Source organism: Chiloscyllium punctatum, chromosome 41 (assembly GCF_047496795.1).
Source record: "Chiloscyllium punctatum isolate Juve2018m chromosome 41, sChiPun1.3, whole genome shotgun sequence".
Lineage (NCBI taxonomy): Eukaryota > Metazoa > Chordata > Chondrichthyes > Orectolobiformes > Hemiscylliidae > Chiloscyllium > Chiloscyllium punctatum.
In genome coordinates this window covers 60,631,406-60,658,533 of record NC_092779.1, presented here as the reverse complement: position 1 = coordinate 60,658,533, position 27,128 = coordinate 60,631,406, and positions in this window count along the sequence as shown.

Genomic DNA, 27,128 nt, shown 5'->3' with positions numbered 1-27,128 from the left:
GGTCAGTCTGCTCTTCCCTGGGTGTGTTACATTGACAGAGTGGGGTCAGTCTGCTTTTCCCTGGGTGTGTTACATTGACAGAGTGGAGTCAGTCTAACTTCCCTGGGTGAGTTACATGGAGAGAGGGGGGTCAGTCTGCTTTTCCCCCGGTGTGTTACATTGACAGAGTGGGGTCAGTCTGCCCTTCCCTGGGTGTGTTACATTGACAGAGTGAGGTCAGTCTGCTCTTCACTGGGTGTGTTGCATTGACAGAGTGGGGTCAGTCTGCTCTTCCCTGGGTGTGTTGCATTGACAGAGTGGGGTCAGTCTGCTCTTCCCTGGGTGTGTTACATTGACAGAGTGCGGTCAGTCTGCTCTTCCCTGAGAGTGTCACATTGACTGAGTGCGGTCAGTCTGCTCTTCCCTGAGAGTGTCACATTGACAGAGTGGGGTCAGTCTGCTCTTCCCTGGGTGTGTTACATTGACAGAGTGGGGTCAGGCTGCTCTTCCCTGGGGGTGTTACATTGACAGAGTGGGGTCAGTCTGCTCTTACCTGGGTGAGTTACATTGGCAGAGTACGGTCAGTCTGCTCGTTTTTGAGTTTGTTTCATTGACAGAGTGCGGTCAGTCTGATCTTCCTGGGTGTGTGACATTGACAGATTGGGGTCAGTCTGCTCTTCCCTGGGTGTGTTGCATTGACAGAGTGGGGTCAGTCTGATCGTCCCTGGGTATGTTGCATTGACAGAGTGGGGTCAGTCTGCTCTTCCCTGGGTGGGTTACATTGACAGAGAGGGGTCAGTCTGCTCTTCCCTGGGTGTGTTACATTGACAGAGTGGGGTCAGTCTGCTTTTTTTTGGGTGCGTTACATTGACAGAGTGGGGTCAGTCTGCTCTTCACTGAGAGTGTCACATTGACAGATTGGGGTCAGTCTGCTCTTCCCAGGGTGTGTTACATTGACAGAGTGAGGTCAGTCTGCTCTTGTTTGGGTGCGTTACATTGACAGAGTGGGGTCAGTCTGCTCTTTTTTGGGTGCGTTACATTGACAGAGTGGGGTCAGTCTGCTCCTCCCTGGGTGTGTTACATTTACAGAGTGGGGTCAGTCTGCTCTTCCCTGGGTGTGTGACATTGACAGAGTGCGGTCAGTCTGCTCCTCCCTGGGTGTGTTGCATTGACAGAGTGGTGTCAGTCTGCTCTTCCATGGGTGTGTTACATTGACACAGTGGGGTCAGTCTGCTCTTTCCTCGGTTTGATACATTGACAGTGTGCGGTCAGTCTGCTTTTCCCTGACAGTGTCACATTGACAGAGTGGGCTCAGTCTGCTCTTCCCTGGGTGTGTGACATTGACAGAGTGGTGTCAGTCTGCCCTTCCCAGCGTGTGTTACATTGACAGAATGCGGTCAGTCTGCTCTTCCCTGTGTGTGTTGCATTGACAGAGTGGGGTCAGTCTGCTCTTCCCTGGGTGTGTTACATTGACAGAGTGGGGTCAGTCTGCTGTTCCCTCGGTTTGTTACATTGACAGAGTGCGGTCGGTCTGCTCTTCCCTGAGAGTGTCACATTGACAGAGCGCAGTCAGTCTGCTCTTCCCTGAGAGTGTCACATTGACAGAGTGGGGTCAGTCTGCAATTCCCTGGGTGTGAGACATTGACACAGTGGGGTCAGGCTGCTCTTCCCTGGGTGTGTTACATTGACAGAGTGGGGTCAGTCTGCTCTTCCCTGGGTGTGGTACATTGACAGAGTGGGGTCAGTCTGCCCTTCACTGAGTGTGTTACATTGACAGGGTGGGGTCAGTCTGCTCTTACCTGGGTGAGTTACATTGGCTGAGTGCGGTCAGTCTGCTCTTTTTTGAGTGTGTTACATTGACAGAGTGGGATCAGTCTGCTCTTTGTTGGGTGTGTTACATTGACAGAGTGGGGTCATTCTGATCTTCCCTGGGTGTGTGACATTGACAGAGTGAGGTCAGTCTGCTCTTCCCTGGGTGTGTTACATTGACAGAGTGGGGTCAGTCTGCTCTTCCCTGGGTGTGTTGCATTGACAGAGTGGGGTCAGTCTGATCTTCCTTGGGTATGTTGCATTGACAGAGTGGGGTCAGTCTGCTCTTCCCTGAGAATTTCACATTGACAGAGTGCGGTAAGTCTGCTCTTCCCTGAGAGTGTCACAATGACAGATTGGGGCCAGTCTGCTCTTCCCTGGGTGTGTTACATTGACAGAGTGCGGTCAGACTGCTCTTCCCTGGGTGAGTTACATGGAGGGAGAGGGGTCAGTCTGCTCTTCACTGGTTGGGTTACATTGACAGAGTGGGGTCCGTCCGCTCTTCTCTGGGTGTGTTACATTGACAGAGTGGGGTCAGTCTGCTCTTCCCTGGGTGTGTTACACTGACAGAGTGGGGTCAGTCTGCTCTTCCCTGGGTGTGTTACATTGACAGAGTGTGGTCAGTCCGCTCTTCTCTGGGTGTGTTACACTGACAGAGTGGGGTCAGTCTGCTCTTCCCTGGGTGTGTTACATTGACAGAGAGCGGTCAGTCTGCTCTTCCCTGGGTGCGTGACATTGACAGAATGTGGTCATTCTGCTCTTCCCTGGGTGTGTTACATTGACAGAGAGGGGTCAGTCTGCTCTTCCCTGGGTGTGTTACATTGACAGAGTGGGGTTAGTCTGCTCTTCCCTCAGAGTCTCACATTGACAGAGTGCGGTCAGTCTGCTCTTCCCTGAGAGTGTCACATTGACAGAGTGGGGTCAGTCTGCTCTTCACTGATAGTGTCACATTGACAGATTGGGGTCAGTCTGCTCTTCCCTGGGTGTTTTACATTGACAGAGTGCGGTCAGTCTGCTCTTGTTTGGGTGCGTTACATTGACAGAGTGGGGTCAGTCTGCTCTTTTTTGGGTGCGTTACATTGACAGAGTGGGGTCAGTCTGCTCTTCCCTGGGTGTGTTACATTGACAGAGTGGGGTCAGTCTGATCTTCCCTGGGTGTGTGACATTGACAGAGTGAGGTCAGTCTGCTCTTCCCTGGGTGTGTAACATTTGCAGAGTGGGGTCAGTCTGCTCTTCCCTGGGTGAGTTGCATTGACAGAGTGGGGTCAGTCTGATCTTCCCTGGGTATGTTGCATTGACAGAGTGGGGTCAGTCTGCTCTTCCCTGGGTGGTTACATTGACAGAGTGAGGTCAGTCTGCTCTTCCCTGGGTGAGTTACATTGACAGGGTGGGGTCAGTCTGCTCTCCCCTGGGTGTGATACATTGACAGAGTGGGGTCAGTCTTCTCTTCCCTGGGTGCGTGACATTGACAGAGTGGGGTCAGTCTACCCTTCACTGGGTGTGTTACATTGACAGGGTGGGGTCAGTCTGCTCTTACCTGGGTGAGTTACATTGGCAGAGTGCGGTCAGTCTGCTCTTTTTTGAGTGTGTTACATTGACCGACTGGGATCAGTCTGCTCTTCCCTGAGAGTCTCACATTGACAGAGTGCGGTCTTCCCTGATAGTGTCACATTGACAGAGTGGGGTATGTCTGCTCTCCCCTGGGTGTCTTACATTGACAGAGTGGGGTAAGTCTGCTCTCCCCTGGGTGTCTTACATTGACAGAGTGGGGTCAGTCTGTTCTTCCCTGGGTGTGTTACATTGACACAGTGGGATCAATCTTCTCTTCCCTGGGTGTGTTACATTGACAGAGAGCGGTCAGTCTGCTCTTCCCTGGGTGCGTGACATTGACAGAATGTGGTCATTCTGCTCTTCCCTGGGTGTGTTACATTGACAGAGAGGGGTCAGTCTGCTCTTCCCTGGGTGTGTTACATTGACAGAGTGGGGTTAGTCTCCTCTTCCCTGAGAGTCTCACATTGACAGAGTGCGGTCAGTCTGCTCTTCCCTGAGAGTGTCACATTGACAGAGTGGGGTCAGTCTGCTCTTCACTGATAGTGTCACATTGACAGATTGGGGTCAGTCTGCTCTTCCCTGGGTGTTTTACATTGACAGAGTGCGGTCAGTCTGCTCTTGTTTGGGTGCGTTACATTGACAGAGTGGGGTCAGTCTGCTCTTTTTTGGGTGCGTTACATTGACAGAGTGGGGTCAGTCTGCTGTTCCCTGGGTGTGTTACATTGACAGAGTGGGGTCAGTCTGATCTTCCCTGGGTGTGTGACATTGACAGAGTGAGGTCAGTCTGCTCTTCCCTGGGTGTGTAACATTTGCAGAGTGGGGTCAGTCTGCTCTTCCCTGGGTGAGTTGCATTGACAGAGTGGGGTCAGTCTGATCTTCCCTGGGTATGTTGCATTGACAGAGTGGGGTCAGTCTGCTCTTCCCTGGGTGGGTTACATTGACAGAGTGGGGTCAGTCTGTTCTTCCCTGGGTGTGTTACTTTGACAGAGTGCGGTCAGACTGCTCTTCCCTGGGTGAGTTACATGGAGGGAGAGGGGTCAGTCTGCTCTTCTCTGGTTGGGTTACATTGACAGAGTGGGGTCAGTCCGCTCTTCTCTGGGTGTGTTACATTGACAGAGTGGGGTCAGTCTGCTCTTCCCTGGGTGTGTTACACTGACAGAGTGGGGTCAGTCTGCTCTTCCCTGGGTGTGTTACATTGACAGAGTGTGGTCAGTCCGCTCTTCTCTGGGTGTGTTACACTGACAGAGTGGGGTCAGTCTGCTCTTCCCTGGGTGTGTTACATTGACAGAGAGCGGTCAGTCTGCTCTTCCCTGGGTGCGTGACATTGACAGAATGTGGTCATTCTGCTCTTCCCTGGGTGTGTTACATTGACAGAGAGGGGTCAGTCTGCTCTTCCCTGGGTGTGTTACATTGACAGAGTGGGGTTAGTCTGCTCTTCCCTGAGAGTCTCACATTGACAGAGTGCGGTCAGTCTGCTCTTCCCTGAGAGTGTCACATTGACAGAGTGGGGTCAGTCTGCTCTTCACTGATAGTATCACATTGACAGATTGGGGTCAGTCTGCTCTTCCCTGGGTGATTTACATTGACCGAGTGCGGTCAGTCTGCTCTTGTTTGGGTGCGTTACATTGACAGAGTGGGGTCAGTCTGCTCTTTTTTGGGTGCGTTACATTGACAGAGTGGGGTCAGTCTGCTCTTCCCTGGGTGTGTTACATTGACAGAGTGGGGTCAGTCTGATCTTCCCTGGGTGTGTGACATTGACAGAGTGAGGTCAGTCTGCTCTTCCCTGGGTGTGTAACATTTGCAGAGTGGGGTCAGTCTGCTCTTCCCTGGGTGAGTTGCATTGACAGAGTGGGGTCAGTCTGATCTTCCCTGGGTATGTTGCATTGACAGAGTGGGGTCAGTCTGCTCTTCCCTGGGTGGTTACATTGACAGAGTGAGGTCAGTCTGCTCTTCCCTGGGTGAGTTACATTGACAGGGTGGGGTCAGTCTGCTCTCCCCTGGGTGTGATACATTGACAGAGTGGGGTCAGTCTTCTCTTCCCTGGGTGCGTGACATTGTCAGAGTGGGGTCAGTCTTCTCTTCCCTGGGTGTGGTACATTGACAGAGTGGGGTCAGTCTGCCCTTCACTGGGTGTGTTACATTGACAGGGTGGGGTCAGTCTGCTCTTACCTGGGTGAGTTACATTGGCAGAGTGCGGTCAGTCTGCTCTTTTTTGAGTGTGTTACATTGACAGACTGGGATCAGTCTGCTCTTCCCTGAGAGTCTCACATTGACAGAGTGCGGTCAGTCTGCTCTTCCCTGAGAGTGTCACATTGACAGAGTGGGGTATGTCTGCTCTCCCCTGGGTGTCTTACATTGACAGAGTGGGGTAAGTCTGCTCTCCCCTGGGTGTCTTACATTGACAGAGTGGGGTCAGTCTGTTCTTCCCTGGGTGTGTTACATTGACACAGTGGGATCAATCTGCTCTTCCCTGGTTGTGTTACATTGACAGAGAGCGGTCAGTCTGCTCTTCCCTGGGTGCGTGACATTGACAGAATGTGGTCATTCTGCTCTTCCCTGGGTGTGTTACATTGACAGAGAGGGGTCAGTCTGCTCTTCCCTGGGTGTGTTACATTGACAGAGTGGGGTGAGTCTCCTCTTCCCTGAGAGTCTCACATTGACAGAGTGCGGTCAGTCTGCTCTTCCCTGAGAGTGTCACATTGACAGAGTGGGGTCAGTCTGCTCTTCACTGATAGTGTCACATTGACAGATTGGGGTCAGTCTGCTCTTCCATGGGTGTTTTACATTGACAGAGTGCGGTCAGTCTGCTCTTTTTTGGGTGCGTTACATTGACAGAGTGGGGTCAGTCTGCTCTTCCCTGGGTGTGTTACATTGACAGAGTGGGGTCAGTCTGATCTTCCCTGGGTGTGTGACATTGACAGAGTGAGGTCAGTCTGCTCTTCCCTGGGTGTGTAACATTTGCAGAGTGGGGTCAGTCTGCTCTTCCCTGGGTGAGTTGCATTGACAGAGTGGGGTCAGTCTGATCTTCCCAGGGTATGTTGCATTGACAGAGTGGGGTCAGTCTGCTCTTCCCTGGGTGGGTTACATTGACAGAGTGGGGTCAGTCTGTTCTTCCCTGGGTGTGTTACTTTGACAGAGTGGGGTCAGTCTGCTCTTCCCTGAGAGACTCACATTGACAGAGTGCGGTCAGTCTGCTCTTCCCTGAGAGTGTCACATTGACAGAGTGGGGTCAGTCTGCTCTTCACTGAGAGTGTCACATTGACAGATTGGGGTCAGTCTGCTCTTCCCTGGGTGGGTTACATTGACAGAGTGGGGTCAGTCTGTTCTTCCCTGGGTGTGTTACTTTGACAGAGTGCGGTCAGACTGCTCTTCCCTGGGTGAGTTACATGGAGGGAGAGGGGTCAGTCTGCTCTTCACTGGTTGGGTTACATTGACAGAGTGGGGTCAGTCCGCTCTTCTCTGGGTGTGTTACATTGACAGAGTGGGGTCAGTCTGCTCTTCCCTGGGTGTGTTACACTGACAGAGTGGGGTCAGTCTGCTCTTCCCTGGGTGTGTTACATTGACAGAGTGTGGTCAGTCCGCTCTTCTCTGGGTGTGTTACACTGACAGAGTGGGGTCAGTCTGCTCTTCCCTGGGTGTGTTACATTGACAGAGAGCGGTCAGTCTGCTCTTCCCTGGGTGCGTGACATTGACAGAATGTGGTCATTCTGCTCTTCCCTGGGTGTGTTACATTGAAAGAGAGGGGTCAGTCTGCTCTTCCCTGGGTGTGTTACATTGACAGAGTGGGGTTAGTCTGCTCTTCCCTGAGAGTCTCACATTGACAGAGTGCGGTCAGTCTGCTCTTCCCTGAGAGTGTCACATTGACAGAGTGGGGTCAGTCTGCTCTTCACTGATAGTGTCACATTGACAGATTGGGGTCAGTCTGCTCTTCCCTGGGTGTTTTACATTGACAGAGTGCGGTCAGTCTGCTCTTGTTTGGGTGCGTTACATTGACAGAGTGGGGTCAGTCTGCTCTTTTTTGGGTGCGGTACATTGACAGAGTGGGGTCAGTCTGCTCTTCCCTGGGTGTGTTACATTGACAGAGTGGGGTCAGTCTGATCTTCCCTGGGTGTGTGACATTGACAGAGTGAGGTCAGTCTGCTCTTCCCTGGGTGTGTAACATTTGCAGAGTGGGGTCAGTCTGCTCTTCCCTGGGTGAGTTGCATTGACAGAGTGGGGTCAGTCTGATCTTCCCTGGGTATGTTGCATTGACAGAGTGGGGTCAGTCTGCTCTTCCCTGGGTGGTTACATTGACAGAGTGAGGTCAGTCTGCTCTTCCCTGGGTGAGTTACATTGACAGGGTGGGGTCAGTCTGCTCTCCCCTGGGTGTGATACATTGACAGAGTGGGGTCAGTCTTCTCTTCCCTGGGTGCGTGACATTGTCAGAGTGGGGTCAGTCTGCTCTTCCCTGGGTGTGGTACATTGACAGAATTGGGTCAGTCTGCCCTTCACTGGGTGTGTTACATTGACAGGGTGGGGTCAGTCTGCTCTTACCTGGGTGAGTTACATTGGCAGAGTGCGGTCAGTCTGCTCTTTTTTGAGTGTGTTACATTGACAGACTGGGATCAGTCTGCTCTTCCCTGAGAGTCTCACATTGACAGAGTGCGGTCAGTCTGCTCTTCCCTGAGAGTGTCACATTGACAGAGTGGGGTATGTCTGCTCTCCCCTGGGTGTCTTACATTGACAGAGTGGGGTAAGTCTGCTCTCCCCTGGGTGTCTTACATTGACAGAGTGGGGTCAGTCTGTTCTTCCCTGGGTGTGTTACATTGACACAGTGGGATCAATCTTCTCTTCCCTGGGTGTGTTACATTGACAGAGAGCGGTCAGTCTGCTCTTCCCCGGGTGCGTGACATTGTCAGAATGTGGTCATTCTGCTCTTCCCTGGGTGTGTTACATTGACAGAGAGGGGTCAGTCTGCTCTTCCCTGGGTGTGTTACATTGACAGAGTGGGGTTAGTCTCCTCTTCCCTGAGAGTCTCACATTGACAGAGTGCGGTCAGTCTGCTCTTCCCTGAGAGTGTCACATTGACAGAGTGGGGTCAGTCTGCTCTTCACTGATAGTGTCACATTGACAGATTGGGGTCAGTCTGCTCTTCCATGGGTGTTTTACATTGACAGAGTGCGGTCAGTCTGCTCTTGTTTGGGTGCGTTACATTGACAGAGTGGGGTCAGTCTGCTCTTTTTTGGGTGCGTTACATTGACAGAGTGGGGTCAGTCTGCTCTTCCCTGGGTGTGTTACATTGACAGAGTGGGGTCAGTCTGATCTTCCCTGGGTGTGTGACATTGACAGAGTGAGGTCAGTCTGCTCTTCCCTGGGTGTGTAACATTTGCAGAGTGGGGTCAGTCTGCTCTTCCCTGGGTGAGTTGCATTGACAGAGTGGGGTCAGTCTGATCTTCCCTGGGTATGTTGCATTGACAGAGTGGGGTCAGTCTGCTCTTCCCTGGGTGGGTTACATTGACAGAGTGGGGTCAGTCTGTTCTTCCCTGGGTGTGTTACTTTGACAGAGTGGGGTCAGTCTGCTCTTCCCTGAGAGTCTCACATTGACAGAGTGCGGTCAGTCTGCTCTTCCCTGAGAGTGTCACATTGACAGAGTGGGGTCAGTCTGCTCTTCACTGAGAGTGTCACATTGACAGATTGGGGTCAGTCTGCTCTTCCCTGGGTGTGTTACATTGACAGAGTGCGGTCAGTCTGCTCTTCCCTGGGTGAGTTACATGGAGGGAGAGGGGTCAGTCTGCTGTTCACTGGGTGGGTCACATTGACAGAGTGGGGTCAGTCCGCTCTTCTCTGGGTGTGTTACATTGACAGAGTGGGGTCAGTCTGCTCTTCCCTGGGTGTGTTACACTGACAGAGTGGTCTCAGTCTGCTCTTCCCTGGGTGTGTTACATTGACAGAGTGGGGTCAGTCTGTTCTTCCCTGGGTGGGTTACATTGACAGAACGGGGTCTGTCTGCTCTTGCCTGGGTGTGTTACATTGACAGAGTGGGGTCAGTCTGCTCTTCCCTGGGTGTGTTACATTGACAGAGTGGGGTCAATCTGCTCCTCCCTGGGTGTGTTACATTGACAGAGTGGGGTAAGTCTGCTCCCCCCTGGGTGTCTTACATTGACAGAGTGGGGTCAGTCTGTTCTTCCCTGGGTGTGTTACATTGACACAGTGGGATCAATCTGCTCTTCCCTGGGTGTGTTACATTGACAGTGTGCGGTCAGTCTGCTCTTCCCTGGGTGCGTGGCATTGACAGAGTGTGGTCATTCTGCTCTTCCCTGGGTGTGTTACATTGACAGAGAGGGGTCAGTCTGCTCTTCCCTGGGTGTGTTACATTGACAGAGTGGGGTAAGTCTGCTCTTCCCTGGGTATGTTACATTGACCGAAAAGAGGTCAATCTTCTGTTCCCTGGGTGAGTTACATTGACAGAGAGGGGTCAGTCTGCTCTTCCCTGGCTGTGTTACAATGACAGAGTGTGGTCAGACTGCTCTTCCTTGGGTGTGTTACATTGACAGAGTGGTGTCAGTCCGCTCTTCCCGCGGTGTGTTTCATTGACAGAGTGAGGTCAGTCTGCTCTTCCCTGGGTGAGTTACATTGACAGGGTGGGGTCAGTCTGCTCTCCCCTGGGTGTGATAAAAAACAGAGTGGGGTCAGACTGCTATTCCCTGAGTATGTTACATTGACAGAGTGGGGTCAGTCTGCCCTTCCCTGGTTTTGTTACATTGACAGACTGGGGTCAGTCTGTTCTTCCCTGGGTGTGTTACATTGACAGAGTGGGGTCTGTCTGCTCTTCCCTGGGTGTCTTACATTGACAGGGTGGGGTCAGTCTGCTCTTCCCCGGGTGTGTTACATTGTCGGAGTGGGGTCAGTCTGCTCTTCCCTGGGTGTGTTACATTGAAAGAGTGGGGTCAGTCTGCTCTTCCCTGGGTGAGTTACACGGAGGGAGAGGGGTCAGTCTGCTCTTCCCTGGGTGGGTTACATTGACTGAGTGGGGTCAGTCTGCTCTTCCCTGGGTGGGTTACATTGACAGAATGGGGTCAGTCTGCTCTTCCCTGGGTGAGTTACATGGAGGGAGAGGGGTCAGTCTGCTCTTCACTGGGTGGGTTACATTGACAGAGTGAGGTCAGTCTGCTCTTCCCTGGGTGTGTTACATTGACAGAGTGGGGTCAGTCTGCTCTTCCCTGGGTGTGTTACACTGACAGAGTGGGGTCAGTCTGCACTTCCCTGGGTGTGTTACATTGACAGAGTGGGGTCAGTCTCCTCTTCCCTGGGTGGGTTACATTGTCAGAGTGGGGTCAGTCTGCTCTTCCCTGGGTGTGTTGCATTGACAGTGTAGGGTCAGTCTGCTCTTCCCTGGGTGTGTTACATTGACTGAGGGGGGTCAGTCTGCTCTTCCCAGGGTCTGTGATATTGACAGAGTGGGGTCAGTCTGCTCTTCCCTGGGTGTGTTACATTGACAGAGTGGGGTCAGTCTTCTTTTCCCTGGGTGTGTTACATTGACAGAGTGGAGTCAGTCTAACTTCCCTGGGTGAGTTACATGGAGAGAGAGGGGTCAGTCTGCTTTTCCCCCGGTGTGTTACATTGACAGAGTGGGGTCAGTCTGCCCTTCCCTGGGTGTGTTACATTGACAGAGTGAGGTCAGTCTGCTCTTCACTGGGTGTGTCGCATTGACAGAGTGGGGTCAGTCTGCTCTTCCCTGGGTGTGTTCCATTGACAGAGTGGGGTCAGTCTGCTCTTCCCTGGGTGTGTTACATTGACAGAGTGCGGTCAGTCTGCTCTTCCCTGAGAGTGTCACATTGACTGAGTGCGGTCAGTCTGCTCTTCCCTGAGAGTGTCACATTGACAGAGTGGGGTCAGTCTGCTCTTCCCTGGGTGTGTTACATTGACAGAGTGGGGTCAGGCTGCTCTTCCCTGGGGGTGTTACATTGACAGAGTGGGGTCAGTCTGCCCTTCACTGGGTGTGTTACATGGACAGAGTGGGGTCAGTCTGCTCTTACCTGGGTGAGTTACATTGGCAGAGTACGGTCAGTCTGCTCGTTTTTGAGTTTGTTTCATTGACAGAGTGCGGTCAGTCTGATCTTCCTGGGTGTGTGACATTGACAGATTGGGGTCAGTCTGCTCTTCCCTGGGTGTGTTGCATTGACAGAGTGGGGTCAGTCTGATCGTCCCTGGGTATGTTGCATTGACAGAGTGGGGACAGTCTGCTCTTCCCTGGGTGGGTTACATTGACAGAGAGGGGTCAGTCTGCTCTTCCCTGGGTGTGTTACATTGACAGAGTGGGGTCAGTCTGCTTTTTTTTGGGTGCGTTACATTGACAGAGTGGGGTCAGTCTGCTCTTCACTGAGAGTGTCACATTGACAGATTGGGGTCAGTCTGCTCTTCCCAGGGTGTGTTACATTGACAGAGTGAGGTCAGTCTGCTCTTGTTTGGGTGCGTTACATTGACAGAGTGGTGTCAGTCTGCTCTTGTTTGGGTGCGTTACATTGACAGAGTGGGGTCAGTCTGCTCCTCCCTGGGTGTGTTACATTTACAGAGTGGGGTCAGTCTGCTCTTCCCTGGGTGTGTGACATTGACAGAGTGCGGTCAGTCTGCTCCTCCCTGGGTGTGTTGCATTGACAGAGTGGTGTCAGTCTGCTCTTCCATGGGTGTGTTACATTGACACAGTGGGGTCAGTCTGCTCTTTCCTCGGTTTGATACATTGACAGTGTGCGGTCAGTCTGCTTTTCCCTGACAGTGTCACATTGACAGAGTGGGCTCAGTCTGCTCTTCCCTGGGTGTGTGACATTGACAGAGTGGTGTCAGTCTGCCCTTCCCAGCGTGTGTTCCATTGACAGAATGCGGTCAGTCTGCTCTTCCCTGTGTGTGTTGCATTGACAGAGTGGGGTCAGTCTGCTCTTCCCTGGGTGTGTTCCATTGACAGAATGCGGTCAGTCTGCTCTTCCCTGTGTGTGTTGCATTGACAGAGTGGGGTCAGTCTGCTCTTCCCTGGGTGTGTTGCATTGACAGAGTGGGGTCAGTCTGCTGTTCCCTCGGTTTGTTACATTGACAGAGTGCGGTCGGTCTGCTCTTCCCTGAGAGTGTCACATTGACAGGGCGCAGTCAGTCTGCTCTTCCCTGAGAGTGTCACATTGACAGAGTGGGGTCAGTCTGCACTTCCCTGGGTGTGAGACATTGACACAGTGGGGTCAGGCTGCTCTTCCCTGGGTGTGTTACATTGACAGAGTGGGGTCAGTCTGCTCTTCCCTGGGTGTGGTACATTGACAGAGTGGGGTCGGTCTGCCCTTCACTGAGTGTGTTACATTGACAGGGTGGGGTCAGTCTGCTCTTACCTGGGTGAGTTACATTGGCAGAGTGCGGTCAGTCTGCTCTTTTTTGAGTGTGTTACATTGACAGAGTGGGATCAGTCTGCTCTTTGTTGGGTGTGTTACATTGACAGAGTGGGGTCATTCTGATCTTCCCTGGGTGTGTGACATTGACAGAGTGAGGTCAGTCTGCTCTTCCCTGGGTGTGTTACATTGACAGAGTGGGGTCAGTCTGCTCTTCCCTGGGTGTGTTGCATTGACAGAGTGGGGTCAGTCTGATCTTCCCTGGGTATGTTGCATTGACAGAGTGGGGTCAGTCTGCTCTTCCCTGAGAATCTCACATTGACAGACTGCGGTAAGTCTGCACTTCCCTGAGAGTGTCACAATGACAGATTGGGGTCAGTCTGCTGTTCCCTGGGTGTGTTACATTGACAGAGTGCGGTCAGTCTGCTCTTCCCTGGGTGAGTTACATGGAGGGAGAGGGGTCAGTCTGCTCTTCACTGGTTGGGTTACATTGACAGAGTGGGGTCAGTCTGCTCTTCCCTGGGTGTGTTACATTGACAGAATGTGGTCAGTCCGCTCTTCTCTGGGTGTGTTACACTGACAGAGTGGGGTCAGTTTGCTCTTCCCTGTGTGTGTTACATTGACAGAGTGGGGTCAGTCTGCTCTTCCCCGGGTGTGTTACATTGACGGAGTGGGGTCAGTCCGCTCTTCCCTGGGTGTGTTACATTGAAAGAGTGGGGTCAGTCTGCTCTTCCCTGGGTGAGTTACACGGAGGGAGAGGGGTCAGTCTGCTCTTCCCTGAGTGTGTTACATTGACAGAGTGGGGTCAGTCTGCTCTTCCCTGGTTGTGTTACATTGACAGAGTGGGGACAGTCTGCTCTTCCCTGGGTGTGTTACATTGACAGAGTGAGGTCAGTCTTCTCTTCCTTGAGTATGTTACTTTGACACAGTGGGAAGAGTCTGCTCTTCCCTGAGTGTGTTACTTTGACAGAGTGGGGTCAGTCTGCTCTTCCCTAGGTGAGTTACATTGAGATAGAGGGGTCACTCTGGTCTCCCCTGGGTGTGTTACATTGACAGAGTTGGGTGAGTCTGCTCTTCCCTGGGTCTGTGATAATGACAGAGTGGGGTCTGTCTGCTCTTCCCTGGGTGGGTTACATTGAGAGAATGGGGTCAGTCTGCACTTCCCTGGGTGAGTTACATGGAGGGAGAGGTGTCCGTCAGCTCTTCACTGGGTGGGTTACATTGACAGAGTGAGGTCAGTCCGCTCTTCCCTGGGTGTGTTACACTGACAGAGTGGGGTCAGTCTGCTCTTCCCTGGGTGTGTTACATTGACAGAGTGGGGTCAGTCTCCTCTTCCCTGGGTGGGTTACATTGTCAGAGTGAGGTCAGTCTGCTCTTCATGGGTGTGTTGCATTGACAGTGTAGAATAAGTCTGCTCTTCCCTGGGTGTGTTACATTGACAGAGGGGGGTCAGTCTGCTCTTCCCAGGGTCTGTGATATTGACAGAGTGGGGTCAGTCTGCTCTTCCCTGGGTGTGTTACATTGACAGAGTGGGGTCAGTCTGCTTTTCCCTGGGTGTGTTACATTGACAGAGTGGGGTCAGTCTATCTTCCCTTGGTGAGTAACATGGAGAGAGAGGGGTCAGTCTGCTTTTCCCCCGGTGTGTTACATTGACAGAGTGGGGTTAGTCTGCCCTTCCCTGGGTGTGTTACATTGACAGAGTGAGGTCAGTCTGCTCTTCACTGGGTGTGTTGCATTGACAGAGTGGGGTCAGTCTGCTCTTCCCTGGGTGTGTTGCATTGACAGAGTGGGGTCAGTCTGCTCTTCCCTGGGTGTGTTACATTGACAGAGTGCGGTCAGTCTGCTCTTCCCTGAGAGTGTCACATTGACAGAGTGCGGTCAGTCTGCTCTTCCCTGAGAGTGTCACATTGACAGAGTTGGATCAGTCCGCTCTTCCCTGGGTGTGTTACATTGACAGAGTGGGGTCAGGCTGCTCTTCCCTGGGGGTGTTACATTGACAGAGTGGGGTCAGTCTGCCCTTCACTGGGTGTGTTACATGGACAGAGTGGGGTCAGTCTGCTCTTACCTGGGTGAGTTACATTGGCAGAGTGCGGTCAGTCTGCTCGTTTTTGAGTGTGTTACATTGACAGAGTGCGGTCAGTCTGATCTTCCTGGGTGTGTGACATTGACAGATTGGGGTCAGTCTGCTCTTCCCTGGGTGTGTTGCATTGACAGAGTGGGGTCAGTCTGATCGTCCCTGGGTATGTTGCATTGACAGAGTGGGGTCAGTCTGCTCTTCCCTGGGTGGGTTACATTGACAGAGAGGGGTCAGTCTGCTCTTCCCTGGGTGTGTTACATTGACAGAGTGGGGTCAGTCTGCTTTTTTTTGGGTGCGTTACATTGACAGAGTGGGGTCAGTCTGCTCTTCACTGAGAGTGTCACATTGACAGATTGGGGTCAGTCTGCTCTTCCCAGGGTGTGTTACATTGACAGAGTGAGGTCAGTCTGCTCTTGTTTGGGTGCGTTACATTGACAGAGTGGGGTCAGTCTTCTCTTTTTTGGGTGCGTTACATTGACAGAGTGGGGTCAGTCTGCTCTTCACTGAGAGTGTCACATTGACAGATTGGGGTCAGTCTGCTCTTCCCAGGGTGTGTTACATTGACAGAGTGAGGTCAGTCTGCTCTTGTTTGGGTGCGTTACATTGACAGAGTGGGGTCAGTCTGCTCTTTTTTGGGTGCGTTACATTGACAGAGTGGGGTCAGTCTGCTCCTCCCTGGGTGTGTTACATTTACAGAGTGGGGTCAGTCTGCTCTTCCCTGGGTGTGTTACATTGACAGAGTGCGGTCAGTCTGCTCCTCCCTGGGTGTGTTGCATTGACAGAGTGGTGTCAGTCTGCTCTTCCATGGGTGTGTTACATTGACACAGTGGGGTCAGTCTGCTCTTTCCTCGGTTTGATACATTGACAGTGTGCGGTCAGTCTGCTTTTCCCTGACAGTGTCACATTGACAGAGTGGGCTCAGTCTGCTCTTCCCTGGGTGTGTGACATTGACAGAGTGGTGTCAGTCTGCCCTTCCCAGCGTGTGTTACATTGACAGAATGCGGTCAGTCTGCTCTTCCCTGTGTGTGTTGCATTGACAGAGTGGGGTCAGTCTGCTCTTCCCTGGGTGTGTTGCATTGACAGAGTGGGGTCAGTCTGCTTTTCCCTGGGTGTGTTACATTGACAGAGTGGGGTCAGTCTGCTGTTCCCTCGGTTTGTTACATTAACAGAGTGCGGTCGGTCTGCTCTTCCCTGAGAGTGTCACATTGACAGAGCGCAGTCAGTCTGCTCTTCCCTGAGAGTGTCACATTGACAGAGTGGGGTCAGTCTGCTCTTCCCTGGGTGTGAGACATTGACACAGTGGGGTCAGGCTGCTTTTCCCTGGGTGTGTTACATTGACAGAGTGGGGTCAGTCTGCTCTTCCCTGGGTGTGGTACATTGACAGAGTGGGGTCAGTCTGCCCTTCACTGGGTGTGTTACATTGACAGGGTGGGGTCAGTCTGCTCTTACCTGGGTGAGTTACATTGGCAGAGTGCGGTCAGTCTGCTCTTTTTTGAGTGTGTTACATTGACAGAGTGGGATCAGTCTGCTCTTTGTTGGGTGTGTTACATTGACAGAGTGGGGTCATTCTGATCTTCCCTGGGTGTGTGACATTGACAGAGTGAGGTCAGTGTGCTCTTCCCTGGGTGTGTTACATTGACAGAGTGGGGTCAGTCTGCTCTTCCCTGGGTGTGGTACATTGACAGAGTGGGGTCAGTCTGCCCTTCACTGGGTGTGTTACATTGACAGGGTGGGGTCAGTCTGCTCTTACCTGGGTGAGTTACATTGGCAGAGTGCGGTCAGTCTGCTCTTTTTTGAGTGTGTTACATTGACAGAGTGGGATCAGTCTGCTCTTTGTTGGGTGTGTTACATTGACAGAGTGGGGTCATTCTGATCTTCCCTGGGTGTGTGACATTGACAGAGTGAGGTCAGTCTGCTCTTCCCTGGGTGTGTTACATTGACAGAGTGGGGTCAGTCTGCTCTTCCCTGGGTGTGTTGCATTGACAGAGTGGGGTCAGTCTGATCTTCCCTGGGTATGTTGCATTGACAGAGTGGGGTCAGTCTACTCTTCCCTGAGAATCTCACATTGACAGAGTGCGGTAAGTCTGCTCTTCCCTGAGAGTGTCACAATGACAGATTGGGGTCAGTCTGCTGTTCCCTGGGTGTGTTACATTGACTGAGTGCGGTCAGTCTGCTCTTCCCTGGGTGAGTTACATGGAGGGAGAGGGGTCAGTCTGCTCTTCACTGGTTGGGTTACATTGACAGAGTGGGGTCAGTCCGCTCTTCTCTGGGTGTGTTACATTGACAGAGTGGGGTCAGTCTGCTCTTCCCTGGGTGTGTTACATTGACAGAGTGCGGTCAGTCTGCTCTTCTTTTGGGTGATTTACATGGAGGGAGAGGGGTCAGTCTGCTCTTCACTGGGTGGGTTACATTGACAGAGTGGGGTCAGTCTGCTCTTCCCTGGGTGTGTTACATTGACAGAGTGGGGTCAGTCTGCTCTTCTCTGGGTGTGTTACACTGACAGAGTGGGGTCAGTCTGCTCTTCCCTGGGTGTGTTACATTGACAGAGTGTGGTCAGTCCGCTCTTCTCTGGGTGTGTTACACTAACAGAGTGGGGTCAGTCTGCTCTTCCCTGGGTGTGTTACATTGACAGAGTGGGGTCAGTCTGCTCTTCCCCGGGTGTGTTACATTGACGGAGTGGCGTCAGTCTGCTCTTCCCTGGGTGTGTTACATTGAAAGAGTGGGGTCAGTCTGCTCTTCCCTGGGTGAGTTACACGGAGGGAGATGGGTCAGTCTGCTCTTCCCTGGGTGTGTTACATTGACAGAGTGGGGTCAGTCTGCTCTTCCCTGGTTGTGTTAAATTGACAGAGTGGGGACAGTCTGCTCTTCCCTGGGTGTGTTACATTGACAGTGTGAGGTCAGTCTTCTCTTCCCTGAGTATGTTACTTTGACAGAGTGGGAAGAGTCTGCTCTTCCCTGAGTGTGTTACTTTGACAGAGTGGGGTCAGTCTGCTCTTCCCTAGGTGAGTTACATTGAGATAGAGGGGTCACTCTGGTCTCCCCTGGGTGTGTTACATTGACAGAGTTGGGTGAGTCTGCTCTTACCTGGGTCTGTGATAATGACAGAGTGGGGTCTGTCTGCTCTTCCCTGGGTGGGTTACATTGACAGAATGGGGTCAGTCTGCACTTCCCTGGGTGAGTTACATGGAGGGAGAGGGGTCCGTCTGCTCTTCACTGGGTGGGTTACATTGACAGAGTGGGGTCAGTCTGATCTTCCTGGATGTGTGACATTGACAGATTGGGGTCAGTCTGCTCTTCCCTGGGTGTGTTGCATTGACAGAGTGGGGTCAGTCTGATCGTCCCTGGGTATGTTGCATTGACAGAGTGGGGTCATTCTGATCTTCCCTGGGTGTGTGACATTGACAGAGTGGGGTCAGTCTGCCCTTCACTGGGTCTGTTACATTGACAGGGTGGGGTCAGTCTGCTCTTACCTGGGTGAGTTACATTGGCAGAGTGCGGTCAGTCTGCTCTTTTTTGAGTGTGTTACATTGACAGAGTGGGATCAGTCTGCTCTTTGTTGGGTGTGTTACATTGACAGAGTGGGGTCATTCTGATCTTCCCTGGGTGTGTGACATTGACAGAGTGAGGTCAGTGTGCTCTTCCCTGGGTGTGTTACATTGACAGAGTGGGGTCAGTCTGCTCTTCCCTTGGTGTGTTGCATTGACAGAGTGGGGTCAGTCTGATCTTCCCTGGGTATGTTGCATTGACAGAGTGGGGTCAGTCTACTCTTCCCTGAGAATCTCACATTGACAGAGTGCGGTAAGTCTGCTCTTCCCTGAGAGTGTCACAATGACAGATTGGGGTCAGTCTGCTCTTCCCTGGGTGTGTTACATTGACAGAGTGCGGTCAGTCTGCTCTTCCCTGGGTGAGTTACATGGAGGGAGAGGGGTCAGTCTGCTCTTCACTGGTTGGGTTACATTGACAGAGTGGGGTCAGTCCGCTCTTCTCTGGGTGTGTTACATTGACAGAGTGGGGTCAGTCTGCTCTTCCCTGGGTGTGTTACATTGACAGAGTGCGGTCAGTCTGCTCTTCTTTTGGGTGATTTACATGGAGGGAGAGGGGTCAGTCTGCTCTTCACTGGGTGGGTTACATTGACAGAGTGGGGTCAGTCTGCTCTTCCCTGGGTGTGTTACATTGACAGAGTGGGGTCAGTCTGCTCTTCTCTGGGTGTGTTACACTGACAGAGTGGGGTCAGTCTGCTCTTCCCTGGGTGTGTTACATTGACAGAGTGTGGTCAGTCCGCTCTTCTCTGGGTGTGTTACACTGACAGAGTGGGGTCAGTCTGCTCTTCCCTGGGTGTGTTACATTGACAGAGTGGGGTCAGTCTGCTCTTCCCCGGGTGTGTTACATTGAAAGAGTGGGGTCAGTCTGCTCTTCCCTGGGTGAGTTACACGGAGGGAGAGGGGTCAGTCTGCTCTTCCCTGGGTGTGTTACATTGACAGAGTGGGGTCAGTCTGCTCTTCCCTGGGTGTGTTACATTGACAGAGTGGGGACAGTCTGCTCTTCCCTGGGTGTGTTACATTGACAGTGTGAGGTCAGTCTTCTCTTCCCTGAGTATGTTACTTTGACAGAGTGGGAAGAGTCTGCTCTTCCCTGAGTGTGTTACTTTGACAGAGTGGGGTCAGTCTGCTCTTCCCTAGGTGAGTTACATTGAGATAGAGGGGCCACTCTGGTCTCCCCTGGGTGTGTTACATTGACAGAGTTGGGTGAGTCTGCTCTTCCCTGGGTCTGTGATAATGACAGAGTGGGGTCTGTCTGCTCTTCCCTGGGTGGGTTACATTGACAGAATGGGGTCAGTCTGCACTTCCCTGGGTGAGTTACATGGAGGGAGAGGGGTCCGTCTGCTCTTCACTGGGTGGGTTACATTGACAGAGTGAGGTCAGTCCGCTCTTCCCTGGGTGTGTTACACTGACAGAGTGGGGTCAGTCTGCTCTTCCCTGGGTGTGTTACATTGACAGAGTGGGGTCAGTCTCCTCTTCCCTGGGTGGGTTACATTGTCAGAGTGGGGTCAGTCTGCTCTTCATGGGTGTGTTGCATTGACAGTGTAGGGTAAGTCTGCTCTTCCCTGGGTGTGTTACATTGACAGAGGGGGGTCAGTCTGCTCTTCCCAGGGTCTGTGATATTGACAGAGTGGGGTCAGTCTATCTTCCCTGGGTGAGTAACATGGAGAGAGAGGGGTCAGTCTGCTTTTCCCCCGGTGTGTTACATTGACAGAGTGGGGTTAGTCTGCCCTTCCCTGGGTGTGTTACATTGACAGAGTGAGGTCAGTCTGCTCTTCACTGGGTGTGTTGCATTGACAGAGTGGGGTCAGTCTGCTCTTCCCTGGGTGTGTTACATTGACAGAGTGCGGTCAGTCTGCTCTTCCCTGAGAGTGTCACATTGACAGAGTTGGATCAGTCCGCTCTTCCCTGGGTGTGTTACATTGACAGAGTGGGGTCAGGCTGCTCTTCCCTGGGGGTGTTACATTGACAGAGTGGGGTCAGTCTGCCCTTCACTGGGTGTGTTACATGGACAGAGTGGGGTCAGTCTGCTCTTACCTGGGTGAGTTACATTGGCAGAGTGCGGTCAGTCTGCTCGTTTTTGAGTGTGTTACATTGACAGAGTGCGGTCAGTCTGATCTTCCTGGGTGTGTGACATTGACAGATTGGGGTCAGTCTGCTCTTCCCTGGGTGTGTTGCATTGACAGAGTGGGGTCAGTCTGATCGTCCCTGGGTATGTTGCATTGACAGAGTGGGGTCATTCTGATCTTCCCTGGGTGTGTGACATTGACAGAGTGAGGTCAGTCTGCTCTTCCCTGGGTGTGTTACATTGCCACAGTGGGGTCAGTCTGCTCTTCCCTGGGTGTGTTGCATTGACAGAGTGGGGTCAGTCTGACCTTCCCTGGGTATGTTGCATTGACAGAGTGGGGTCAGTCTACTCTTCCCTGAGAATCTCACATTGACAGGGTGCGGTAAGTCTGCTCTTCCCTGAGAGTGTCACAATGACAGATTGGGGTCAGTCTGCTCTTCCCTGGGTGAGTTACATGGAGGGAGAGGAGTCAGTCTGCTCTTCACTGGTTGGGTTACATTGACAGAGTGGGGTCAGTCCGCTCTTCTCTGGGTGTATTACATTGACAGAGTGGGGTCAGTCTGCTCTTCCCTGGGTGTGTTACATTGACAGAGTGCGGTCAGTCTGCTCTTCTTTTGGGTGATTTACATGGAGGGAGAGGGGTCAGTCTGCTCTTCACTGGGTGGGTTACATTGACAGAGTGGGGTCAGTCTGCTCTTCCCTGGGTGTGTTACATTGACAGAGTGGGGTCAGTCTGCTCTTCTCTGGGTGTGTTACACTGGCAGAGTGGGGTCAGTCTGCTCTTCCCTGGGTGTGTTACATTGACAGAGTGTGGTCAGTCCGCTCTTCTCTGGGTGTGTTACACTGACAGAGTGGGGTCAGTCTGCTCTTCCCTGGGTGTGTTACATTGACAGAGTGGGGTCAGTCTGCTCTCCCCCGGGTGTGTTACATTGACGGAGTGGCGTCAGTCTGCTCTTCCCTGGGTGTGTTACATTGAAAGAGTGGGGTCAGTCTGCTCTTCCCTGGGTGAGTTACTCGGAGGGAGAGGGGTCAGTCTGCTCTTCCCTGGGTGTGTTACATTGACAGAGTGGAGTCAGTCTGCTCTTCCCTGGTTGTGTTACATTGACAGAGTGGGGACAGTCTGCTCTTCCCTGGGTGTGTTACATTGACAGAGTGAGATCAGTCTTCTCTTCCCTGAGTATGTTACTTTGACAGAGTGGGAAGAGTCTGCTCTTCCCTGAGTGTGTTACTTTGACAGAGTGGGGTCAGTCTGCTCTTCCCTAGGTGAGTTACATTGAGATAGAGGGGTCACTCTGGTCTCCCCTGGGTGTGTTACATTGACAGAGTTGGGTGAGTCTGCTCTTCCCTGGGTCTGTGATAATGACAGAGTGGGGTCTGTCTGCTCTTCCCTGGGTGGGTTACATTGACAGAATGGGGTCAGTCTGCACTTCCCTGGGTGAGTTACATGGAGGGAGAGGGGTCCGTCTGCTCTTCACTGGGTGGGTTACATTGACAGAGTGAGGTCAGTCCGCTCTTCCCTGGGTGTGTTACACTGACAGAGTGGGGTCAGTCTGCTCTTCCCTGGGTGTGTTACATTGACAGAGTGGGGTCAGTCTCCTCTTCCCTGGGTGGGTTACATTGTCAGAGTGGGGTCAGTCTGCTCTTCATGGGTGTGTTGCATTGACAGAGTGGGGTCAGTCTCCTCTTCCCTGGGTGTGTTACATTGACAGAGGGGGGTCAGTCTGCTCTTCCCAGGGTCTGTGATATTGACAGAGTGGGGTCAGTCTGCTCTTCCCTGGGTGTGTTACATTGACAGAGTCGGCCAGTCTGCTTTTCCCTGGGTGTGTTACATTGACAGAGTGGGGTCAGTCTATCTTCCCTGGGTGAGTAACATGGAGAGAGAGGGGTCAGTCTGCTTTTCCCCCGGTGTGTTACATTGACAGAGTGGGGTTAGTCTGCCCTTCCCTGGGTGTGTTACATTGACAGAGTGAGGTCAGTCTGCTCTTCACTGGGTGTGTTGCATTGACAGAGTGGGGTCAGTCTGCTCTTCCCTGGGTGTGTTGCATTGACAGAGTGGGGTCAGTCTGCTCTTCCCTGGGTGTGTTACATTGACAGAGTGCGGTCAGTCTGCTCTTCCCTGAGAGTGTCACATTGACAGAGTGCGGTCAGTCTGCTCTTCCCTGAGAGTGTCACATTGACAGAGTTGGATCAGTCCGCTCTTCCCTGGGTGTGTTACATTGACAGAGTGGGGTCAGTCTGCTCTTCCCTGGGGGTGTTACATTGACAGAGTGGGGTCAGTCTGCCCTTCACTGGGTGTGTTACATGGACAGAGTGGGGTCAGTCTGCTCTTACCTGGGTGAGTTACATTGGCAGAGTGCGGTCAGTCTGCTCGTTTTTGAGTGTGTTACATTGACAGAGTGCGGTCAGTCTGATCTTCCTGGGTGTGTGACATTGACAGATTGGGGTCAGTCTGCTCTTCCCTGGGTGTGTTGCATTGACAGAGTGGGGTCAGTCTGATCGTCCCTGGGTATGTTGCATTGACAGAGTGGGGTCAGTCTGCTCTTCCCTGGGTGGGTTACATTGACAGAGAGGGGTTAGTCTGCTCTTCCCTGGGTGTGTTACATTGACAGAGTGGGGTCAGTCTGCTTTTTTTTGGGTGCGTTACATTGACAGAGTGGGGTCAGTCTGCTCTTCACTGAGAGTGTCACATTGACAGATTGGGATCAGTCTGCTCTTCCCAGGGTGTGTTACATTGACAGAGTGAGGTCAGTCTGCTCTTGTTTGGGTGCGTTACATTGACAGAGTGGGGTCAGTCTGCTCTTTTTTGGGTGCGTTACATTGACAGAGTGGGGTCAGTCTGCTCTTCACTGAGAGTGTCACATTGACAGATTGGGGTCAGTCTGCTCTTCCCAGGGTGTGTTACATTGACAGAGTGAGGTCAGTCTGCTCTTGTTTGGGTGCGTTACATTGACAGAGTGGGGTCAGTCTGCTCTTTTTTGGGTGCGTTACATTGACAGAGTGGGGTCAGTCTGCTCCTCCCTGGGTGTGTTACATTTACAGAGTGGGGTCAGTCTGCTCTTCCCTGGGTGTGTGACATTGACAGAGTGCGGTCAGTCTGCTCCTCCCTGGGTGTGTTGCATTGACAGAGTGGTGTCAGTCTGCTCTTCCATGGGTGTGTTACATTGACACAGTGGGGTCAGTCTGCTCTTTCCTCGGTTTGATACATTGACAGTGTGCGGTCAGTCTGCTTTTCCCTGACAGTGTCACATTGACAGAGTGGGCTCAGTCTGCTCTTCCCTGGGTGTGTGACATTGACAGAGTGGTGTCAGTCTGCCCTTCCCAGCGTGTGTTACATTGACAGAATGCGGTCAGTCTGCTCTTCCCTGTGTGTGTTGCATTGACAGAGTGGGGTCAGTCTGCTCTTCCCTGGGTGTGTTGCATTGACAGAGTGGGGTCAGTCTGCTCTTCCCTGGGTGTGTTACATTGACAGAGTGGGGTCAGTCTGCTGTTCCCTCGGTTTGTTACATTGACAGTGTAGGGTCAGTCTGCTCTTCCCTGGGTGTGTTACATTGACAGAGCGGGGTCAGTCTGCTCTTCCCAGGGTCTGTGATATTGACAGAGTGGGGTCAGTCTGCTCTTCCCTGGGTGTGTTACATTGACAGAGTGGGGTCAGTCTGCTTTTCCCTGGGTGTGTTACATTGACAGAGTTGGGTCAGTCTGTTCTTCCCTGGGTGTGTTACATTGACAGAATGGGGTCAGTCTGCTCTTCCCTGGGTGTGTTACATTGACAGAGTGGGGTCAGTCTGCTCTACACTGGGTCTGTTACATTGACAGAGTGGGGTAAATCTGCTCTTCCCTGGGTGTGTTACATTGACCGAGGGGTTCAGTCTGCTCTTCCCTGGATGTGTTACATTGACAGGGTGGGGTTTGTCTGCTCTTCCGTGGGTGTGTTACATTGACACAGTGGGATCAATCTGCTCTTCCCTGGGTGTGTTACATTGACAGAGTGCAGTCAGTCTGCTCTTCCCTGGGTGCGTGACATTGACAGAGTGGGGTCAGTCTGCTCTTCCCTGGGTGTGTTACATTGACAGAGTGGGGTCAGTCTGCTCTTCCCTGGGTGTGTTACATTGACAGAGTGGGTTTAGTCTGCTCTTCCCTGGGTATGTTACATTGACCGAGTGAGGTCAATCCTCTGTTCCCCGGGTGAGTTACATTTACAGAGAGGGGTCACTCTGTTCTTCCCTGGCTGTGTTACAGTGACAGAGTGGGGTCAGACTGCTCTTCCCTGGGTGTGTTACATTGAAAGAGTGGGGTCAGTCTGCTCTTCTCTGGGTGAGTTACACGGAGGGAGAGGGGTCAGTCTGCTCTTCCCTGGGTGTGTTCCATTGACAGAGTGGGGTCAGTCTGCTCTTCCCTGGGTGTGTTACATTGACAGTGTGGGGACAATCTGCTCTTCCCTGGGTGTGTTCCATTGACAGAGTGAGGTCAGTCTGCTCTTCCCTGAGTGTGTTACTTTGACAGAGTGGGGTCAGTCTGCTCTTCCCTAGGTGAGTAACATTGAGATAGAGGGATCACTCTGGTCTCCCCTGGGTGTGTTATATTGACAGAGTTGGGTGAGTCTGCTCTTCTCTGGGTCTGTGATAATGACAGAGTGGGGTCAGTCTGCTCTTCCCTGGGTGGGTTACATTGACTGAGTGCGGTCAGTCTGCTCTTCCCTGGGTGTGTTACACTGACAGAGTGGGGTCAGTCTGCTCTTCCCTGGGTGTGTTACATTGACAAAGTGGGGTCAGTCTGTTCTTCCCTGGGTGGGTGACATTGACAGAGTGGGGTCAGTCTGTTCTTCCCTGGGTGTGTTACTTTGACAGAGTGGGGTCAGTCTGCTCTTCCCTGAGAGTCTCACATTGACAGAGTGCGGTCAGTCTGCTCTTCCCTGAGAGTGTCACATTGACAGAGTGGGGTCAGTCTGCTCTTCACTGAGAGTGTCACGTTGACAGATTGGGGTCAGTCTGCTCTTCCCTGGGTGTGTTACATTGACAGAGTGCGGTCAGTCTGCTCTTCCCTGGGTGAGTTACATGGAGGGAGAGGGGTCAGTCTACTCTTCACTGGGTGGGTTACATTGACAGAGAGGGGTCAGTCCGCTCTTCTCTGGGTGTGTTACTTTGACAGAGTGGGGTCAGTCTGCTCTTCCCTGGGTGTGTGACATTGACAGATTGGGGTCAGTCTGCTCTTCCCTGGGTGTGTTGCATTGAAAGAGTGGGGTCAGTCTGATCGTCCCTGGGTATGTTGCATTGACAGAGTGGGGTCAGTCTACTCTTCCCTGGGTGGGTTACATTGACAGAGAGGGGTCAGTCTGCTCTTCCCTGGGTGTGTTCCATTGACAGAGTGGGGTCAGTCTGCTTTTTTTTGGGTGCGTTACATTGACAGAGTGGGGTCAGTCTGCTCTTTACTGAGAGTGTCACATTGACAGATTGGGGTCAGTCTGCTCTTCCCAGGGTGTGTTACATTGACAGAGTGAGGTCAGTCTGCTCTTGTTTGGGTGCGTTACATTGACAGAGTGGGGTCAGTCTGCTCTTTTTTGGGTGCGTTACATTGACAGAGTGGGGTCAGTCTGCTCTTCCCTGGGTGTGTTACATTGACAGAGTGGTGTCAGTCTGCTCTTCCATGGGTGTGTTACTTTGACACAGTGTGGTCAGTCTGCTCTTTCCTCGGTTTGATACATTGACAGTGTGCGGTCAGTCTGCTTTTCCCTGACAGTGTCACATTGACAGAGTGGGCTCAGTCTGCTCTTCCCTGGGTGTGTGACATTGACAGAGTGGGGTCAGTCTGCCCTTCCCTGCGTGTGTTACATTGACAGAGTGCGGTCAGTCTGCTCTTCCCTGGGTGTGTTGCATTGACAGAGTGGGGTCAGTCTGCTTTTCCCTAGGTCAGTTACATTGAGAGAGAGGGGTCACTCTGGTCTCCCCTGGGTGTGTTACATTGACAGAGTTGGGTGAGTCTGCTCTTCCCTGGGTCTGTGATAATGACAGAGTGGGGTCAGTCTGCTCTTCCCTGAGTGGGTTACATTGACTGAGTGCGGTCAGTCTGCTCTTCCCTGGGTGGGTTACATTGACAGAATGGGGTCAGTCTGCTTTTCCCTGGGTGAGTTACATGGAGGGTGAGGGGTCAGTCTGCTCTTCACTGGGTGGGTTACATTGACAGAGTGGGGTCAGTCCGCTCTTCCCTGGGTGTGTTACATTGACAGAGTGGGGTCAGTCTGCTCTTCCCTGGGTGTGTTACACTGACAGAGTGGTGTCAGTCTGCTCTTCCCTGGGTGTGTTACATTGACAGAGGTGGGTCAATCTGCTCTTCCCTGGGTGTGTTACATTGACAGAGTGGGTCAGTCTGCTCTTCCCTGGGTGTGTTGCATTGACGGAGTGGGGTCAGTCTGCTCTTCCCTGGGTGTGTTACATTGACAGAGTGGGGTCAGTCTGTTCTTCCCTGGGTGTGTTACATTGACAGAGTGGGGTCTGTCTGCTCTTCCCTGGGTGCGTTATATTGACAGGGTGGGGTCAGTCTGCTCTTCCCCGGGTGTCTTACATTGATGGAGTGGGGTCATCTGCTCTTCCCTGGGTGTGTTACATTGAAAGAGTGGGGTCAGTCTGCTCTTCCCTGGGTGAGTTACACGGAGGGAGAGGGGTCAGTCTGCTCTTCCCGGGGTGTGTTACATTGACAGAGTTGGGTCAGTCTGCTCTTCCCTGTGTGTGTTACATTGACAGAGTGGGGACAGTCTGCTCTTCCCTGGG